This window comes from Poecilia latipinna, unplaced genomic scaffold, assembly GCF_001443285.1.
Source record: "Poecilia latipinna isolate Pla-1442-1.1 unplaced genomic scaffold, P_latipinna-1.0 Scaffold12, whole genome shotgun sequence".
NCBI lineage: Eukaryota > Metazoa > Chordata > Actinopteri > Cyprinodontiformes > Poeciliidae > Poecilia > Poecilia latipinna.
The window spans coordinates 522325-529866 of NW_015112628.1; the positions used below are offsets into that span (position 1 = coordinate 522325).

At 40.1% G+C, this 7542-nt stretch overlaps 1 protein-coding gene and 1 pseudogene across 1 annotated transcript in view; one reads left to right on the forward strand and one right to left on the reverse strand.

Annotated features, from left to right (window-relative positions):
• The window catches only part of brinp3b (bone morphogenetic protein/retinoic acid inducible neural-specific 3b), a 48491-nt gene that overhangs the window by 21084 nt on the left and 19865 nt on the right, over positions 1-7542 (forward strand). The gene's annotated exons all lie outside the window — the stretch shown is intronic.
• Positions 5823-6491, reverse strand: LOC106946439 (protein FAM3A pseudogene; annotated as a pseudogene).

The following is a 7542-nucleotide window of genomic DNA, read 5'->3' on the forward strand; positions in this document are numbered from 1 at the left end:
CTGAATTCTGCTTCTCCTTGTTTGGTTCTGGTTCTGTGGATGCAGAGCAGACCAGAACCAGAATACCTGAGAGGTCTGGAAGGCTGATACAGCAACAGCAGATCTTTAATTTATTGTGGTGCTAAGCTGTTCAGTGATTTATAAGCTAATAAAATCTATTTTCTGAGCTTCATGGAAGGACTTTAGAATTGGGGTGAGGTGCTCTATGTTCCTGGTTTTAATCAGAACGCCAGCTGCAGCGTTCTGGATAAAGCAGATCTGTGAAGACACTGAGCCTTGGGGTAACTCTGATCAGACTTGAAATCCCTGTTCTTTATGAAAGAACCAGTTGAGTACCGGACTAGAGAGTCCTACCCGACTCTCCATTCATTTCAATAATATGTCCTGGTCAGTAATTTTGCTGATGAATGGAAGAGCGAAGATTGACATGTAATTAAGCAGTACTGATTTGTCCAGAAGTTTCTTGTGCGTTTACTATTTAAGTCAGATCAGATGCAGTGACGAGCAGAACCTTCTAAAGGAAAGTTGTGGGTCTGATAAAGATGTACGATGAGTGAAACTGACCCACTGTTAGCCAATATAACTACCACAAATAACTGGGTAACCTTTGATTCAGAACTCAGTTTATTAACAAAAATAAAAATGTCAGCAGTAGATACTGACATGTTTATTAATGTCCTAAATGTTCAGCCAATCAGATCACGTCCAAAGACACAGAGCTCCATTTTGCATGAATTCATAACAGGGATTTGTCAAAAGAAAACTCAATGGTAATTTGTTCATTTTCTCTATTCATTTTTCTGAAATTACAGTATCAATATTTTAGAGTAGATCGAAACCTCATTTTAGATTTAAAAAATGTTTTTGCTGTTGCCAGTATTTCCAGATCTATGACAAAAAAAACAAACACTCCTTTGGTCAATAAGCTGATCAATAAATAAAAATGTTGTCCCTTTTGGTTAACATTAGAGTTTCTGTTTTGCAAAATCACAGCAACCTGGCACAAACACACCATAAGAGACAATGTATAAAACAAGGATTTTTTCCCCCCCAAAGAATAAGATTAAAAAAATTGATTAGGATTTTTCTGTGATAAATCGGCTCTCATTTTTCTGCAGTCTCTTACTTTGACACCACAAAGGGAAAAATAATAATTATCACCAGAAAGCTCCCTGTACAACCCTCACATTAAAATGGGTGGAATTAATTTTCTGGAGTAAAACACCAGAACAAGTTATTAATCCCATAAACTGGGGCAAAGATTAGTCCTGCTGCTAATTGTCTTCTGCTAAAGTCTTTATTTCTGCGCTTTAATAATCACCTCTAAGACACAAGCCTCAGGATGTTACATGAAATCCTATTGGTTATCCGGCCTTGGATTTATAGAGAGCGTTCCTACATTTATAGAGTTACTATGTGGAACTTAAAGGTCAAAGGGTAAATATGGAGGGCTGGAGTTTGATTTTGCAGAAGCAGAGATAAAAAAAACGGTAAAGTTTTCCTGATTTTTCTCTGTATTAATTTAGGTTTCTGTGTTCAGTTGAGTCTCCATGTTGTCCCCCCTTGCTTGTCCCCAGCTCCCCCTTTCGTTTCCCCTGATTACCTTCCTTGTGTATTTAATCCCACCTGTGTCTGTGTTTCCTTTCCAGGTCCTTGTCTAGTCATTATCTTAGTCAGTGCTACCTGTATTGCGTTTCTTTCCTCTGAGTTCACCAGTGCTGCCTGGACTTCTGTTTTCCTGTGAGAACTTTGATTAAATCATTCATTTTCTCCATAACCTGGGTCCTGCACTTCCATCCTCACCATTTCCAAACTCAAATCATGACAAAAACATATTCTCATTCAAACCTGCTAAACACAAAAACCATTTTAGCAATTCCATCCACATGTTTTGGAGGCTTATTTAAAAAGAAAATCTTTGGTTTAGATAAAAAAAGACTTACAGTCGTCATGGTGAAGTTCAGTGGGTCACGATGTTGGGTGCATACCCTCCAATAACACCAGAGCCTGTTTAAAATGCCAGGGTTGTTGTGTACAGAGGAACATGACTATGAAGCAGGATAATATTGGTGAATATTGAAATCTGGATGCATCTTTTGTGATGCACGACATTGCAGAGTCAGCCATTTGTGGAACCACCTCTAGGTCCGACCACAAGCCAGGATACGTCTCTAGCATAGAACGTATAGACCCACATTTTTATCCATTCTTTTCTGAATAGTTTACATAGACTGAACGAATAGCATCTATGAAAAACAATGTTCAGGTCTTCTCACAGATTTTGAATTGAATTGAATCTAAACTTTGAATGGGCCATAGTGACACGTGGCAGTACTTTGGTCCAGTCAGAAGACTTAGGATCAACAGTAGCTGTGATTTAATTATAAATGTGCGCAAATCGTTTTCTATATTTCACTTATGTCGGGGGGGAATACAATTGTGCTATTTCTGTGCTTGTTCACGTGACGAGTGATGTGGGGAAAAAAGTGTTTCTGTTGAAGTTTTGCGAAATACATCTACTATATTTCAGTACGGCCAAAAAACTACCGCATCCTAAGACAAAAAAACAAGTCTTTTTGAAATTGTCGTGTTTTCATTAAGCAAATTTATTTTCGTAATTTCAATTTGTGCAATTTTACAGTTAATGGAAACACAGCTTGTGAAAGATCACTACTTGTCTTCCCATCAGAGTCTCCCATCTTAGCTCCTGATCTCCAGCTCTTTCAGTGTTACAACCACTCTTAACTCTCACTTTAGTTTTTGATTGTTTTTTATTTCACCTGCTTTGGTGGGTATTTCCATATTGTCTGACCTCACAGATGGATTACTTTAAATTTCTGAATTTCTGATTTTCTGAACTCCAAGCTAAAGCTCAGAACAAGATGCCTCCTTTCTCCATGAAGAACATTGACAAACTACTCCACAAAATAGCAGGAATGGAAATGAATTTTTATCAACTCAAAGTCATTGTGGAGCGATGATTCAAAACTGAACATACTGACTGACAGCTAACCTGTCCATGAACCTCCATGTAAGTCTCTCTGCACAAAGCCGAAGGAGAAATCCCTTCCTTTAGATCTGGGGAGACGTTTAGCAGGAGGAACGCTGCAATTAGACCGAACAAGCTGACCAGTGGTATAGAAAAATACCTCTTCAGCCTCAGCGGACTGAGGTCAAAACAAACGATAACGGCAATACATCTGTAACACAGGAGTTCCACTAAGAAATATGTTTGCTATACTTCTATAAGAATCAGAGTCCCCGAAGCACAACTCGAGTTCAAACACCAGCGAGAGGTGTGAGGCAAGATCGAGCTGTGAGAAGTTTCCTCCTAAAAGATTCAGAAGGAGCCGGACAACACGTCAAAGGTCCTAAAAGTCGGTGATGGATCGCTGAGTGGGATTAAACGATACTGCAACAAGAGAAAATACCAAAGCACACCTGATAGTCCAATTGACTATCGGGTGTGGGACCAAAATTGCAACATTTGTTAGATTTCTATTTGCGTCTGACAATAAATGTGACTTTTTGTCACTCACCACATATCAAATAAAGCATTTTTAATTGAATAACTTGATAAATTGATTAAATAACTTTTAAAGTAACCTTGAGGCAGCAGTGCAGCAGAAGCAAGAAATACCACCACCTTCAGGTGGAGGTTGGCATTACTTAAGACCAATGTTTTTAACCAGTTTTGCTCTAGAAACTCACAACTACATATAGAAAAATGAGGTCATATGTCAGTTTTGTATGAATCCTGTGAAAAGCTGGAGGAACTGACTATCATTTGGTAGCATTCATATATAAACTACTTTAATTTGACTGATAAGATCATATTTGGGCATCTTTAAGGTTTTTCTTATGTGTCCCCCTTGTGTCTGGAGGGCCATTTCAGCTGCGTTTCCATGACAAATGTATACAAAACTTTGCAGAAATAAAGCTATTGTTGAGGAAAAGACAATTTTGCAACTGCGGTGTTTCCATTAAATAAGAAACGCAGTTACAATCTCAGATAAGTTGCTCAGATGATAAGTCATTAATAAACATGCTCCACTACGATCCTACTACTACTTCCTGTTGTCTTTGTTTTTGGTAGTTAAAAAAAAAAAAACCTCATCCTAGTGACAACTTTTTAAAAGAAACAAGTTCTTTTTTTAAATTGTGTGTTTCTATTAAGCAAATTTATTTTCAAAATGTCAAATTGCACATTTATTCTGTGAATGAAAATGCGTCAAATGACGTAAGTCTTTTAGTGCTTTATGTAAGAGAGCAAGTATGTTTAACATTTTCAACTAAATAGAAGCTAAATTTACTTTCTAATTTAATTTAAAATTTTCAAAAATTGTCCCATAAGGAAATAATGAAGTACAAAATTTCCAAGGCTGCTTCCTTCCTGTACTCATCTACAGCAAAGTTTTTATTTATGACACTTGAAAAACTTAACTGGAGGACAACTTACACTCACAAATCCTTTAATACCAGCTCAGGGACTTTCTACCCGTAGCTTATTTAATCAGTTAGATTAAGAGCAAATGCTTATTTACAGAATTGGCCAGAAAGTTGCATCTCCTGTGACTGCAGGCGAGCACCAGACTGTCAGATCTGTTTTCCTCTTTGATGCAGTTCATGCTCCCAAAAATCTCACAGAAAGATAAAGAATTGATTGATTCTAAGCAGAATCTCATGAATCACATCTCTGAGCCGCTGTAGCTAACATCCACCCATATAGCGTATTAATAAACATACGATACAAGCCTTTTTTTCCTTTTTTTTGGAGACTTTGTCCTGCTCTGTGGCGGACTGCAATCGGGAGAGTGAGGAGGCAGAACGGTGCGGCGGTTGTGTATCCTCTCATATAACACCAATCATCCATTTTATCATCTGAAGTGGCTATTAGAGCGCGCGCATTAATCAGCCCGAGGGGCAAAACCTAGATGCTAAAGTGAGTGGCCGCTGATGAAGACAAGTGCCCCCACCTAAAATGAGAACGTGTTAGCCTGGTTATGCATCAGTTTGATGGATTGAAGATACCGTTCCATTCATTTCCAGCCAGCCTGACTTCCATTCATTTGCCACTTTGAGGCACACGCCGGAGTTTAGGCAGATTGAAGATCAGTGAGAATGAGAGGAGGGAGATGAACGCCATGTTTTATGAGGGATGTAAAGCTGCGCCTGCAACACGTGCACCTCCGCTAAAACCACACATCAAGATGTGGGGAGAAGGACGCCAGCATATTAGGTAGAAAGATAGAAAACAAACACCTCAGAAATGTACTTGTTTTTTCTAGAAAACTTTTAAGCTCCAAAAGCCAAAAATGTGTTACTACTTTTCTCTAAGATTAGAGGAAACTTGGAAACTTTTAGATTAGTCTCCGCAAATTTCTAGGAAAAACCCCCACAAAAATTAAAAGTTGAACATTTTTGATTTTTCACACTGAGAAAACTTCCACAAGTAAAAAACTTTTGGTGTTCTCACATATTTTCAGCTTTTCAAACTCAAATATCCAGGCTTTTGGTAAAAAAAATTCTGAAGTTAATTTCAAGATTTCCCAGTTTTTTTTCCCCCCCTAGCAAAATTTAGACTTTTTTTTAAATTCTTTTCTGAGATTACTCTCAAAATTTCTGAGTTTTATTGCAGCAAATTTTCAACTTAGACTCAGAAATTTTAAACATTTTTGTAGAAAGTTTCTGGGATTAATTTTTGAGTTTTAGAGTTTTGTTTTGGGTTTTTTTTTTACTTTTCAATCTTAGAAATATTTTTTGTAGTGGAATTTTACTATTCTTTATGTACAATGCTTTAATATGTTGAAGAAAAGGAAGAAGGATTCAGAGGATAAAAAAAAAACTTTTCAGCTCGGATCCTGTCCCTCTGTGCCAACTCCAACTGCTGCTGGATCCAGCTCTCTTGATCAGCTGCATCCCTTATGCCTTGTCCTTTCCCTGAAGCTGCTAACCTCACCTCTGTTTTGGTCGGGTCCTTTTACAGTCACTTTCTTTCCCTGCTGAGATTTCAGGCGTCGCCGTGACGTCCAAGGGACTATCTGAAGCATTAATGAAGAATTAACCTTCAAGGGGCGGCCGCAGGGGAATACAACTGTCCATCTCCAGGGACTTGGGCCAGCCTTGATACTTGTTGCTGCTCTTACTGTTCTTCATTCGCTGCTCGAAGTGGCTCTTGTTCTTGATGCCCTTGGTTCCAACAAACTCCCAGCTGTCTCTGAAGGCCAGCTCCTTCACAGCTGTACTACGGAGGTCCTCAAACAAATGTCTAGACTCGTCATTCAGTTTTGTAGCAGCATCGTCAAAGGAAGCAACAAACACAGGTGCTCCTTCATGAAGGGGCCACAGAAACTTCAATAAGTCGGACATATCTCCTGCCCACGTATCAAAGGTTCTACTCTCCAATAGTTCGCCTGTCACCCCATACACCAAAGCTATATTAAGTCCTCTACCAAAATCTTATCCTCCAAGCACAATTTGGGGCCAATGATGTTTGCAGCTCCAGATGCTTTGGAGGACAGGGTGCTAAAAGTCCACATTTGTATCTCCAAGGAGCGGTTCAGATTGGGTTGGCTCCTCTTTTGTGCCAGTGAAGATATTTCACACAGATAAACTGTTGTCTCCTCCAAATAATGCGTTTGCGAGCAGCCAGGTGAAGCCCACCAGGAGCAGAACCACCACACCTCACAGGGGGGCTGTCAGTCCCATGATTCACCTTTTCATAGACCTACTTTATCTAGTCCTAAGGTGAGCGAGTGTCAACTTAAGCTAGTCTCCTATGATGGGACGCAGCTGCACAAATTAATCAACCACTGCCCTTTGTGCTGGACTTTTATTGTTTTCTGCACAGTTTGTTCATTGAGATGGCTTAACAGGCATAGTCTAGACCAGAGGTTCCCAAACTGTGGGGCGCGCCCCCTAGGGGGGGCGCCGTGTCATTGCAGGGGGGGCGCGGGAAGCCGTCTGGATGAAAAAAACAAAAAAAACATGAACACTGTATGCGCTGGGTTTTTACCTTAGAATGGCCAACTCTGTTATTCCTATGTCAATTTGATACAGTAGAGGCTTCCACACTTCCCATATCTGTGTCCTCTGTCACTTTTATCAGCAGTTAAAACTGTTTAATCCATTGTTAACATGTTGTAACCTGTTTTTCCGAGCCGCCTTTAAACGCAACATGAGCGCTACGACGCTCTCGCTGGGTTTACACCTGTGAAGGAGACCTGCTGCTCCTGTGCAGAGCTACGTAGGTTTGTGTTAGAATCACAGCAGCAAACCAGCAAAACGCAAAGAACCTTTCATAGTTTTTCCCTCCAACGACTGAGTTGAGTAAAGCTGCTGGATGCAGGTAAAGTTAGCTAAAAGATGACTAGCTAATATCAATACTGAAACTTAAGCTTAACAAGTACCTTGTAGGCTACCAATGTTGGTGTCTATTTTCAGCTACGTACATTCATTTTGCCTCCAAAAGAGTCGATGCCCCCCCCCCCCCCCCCCCCCCCCCCCCCCCCCCCCCCGGGGGGGGGGGGGGGGGGGGGACGA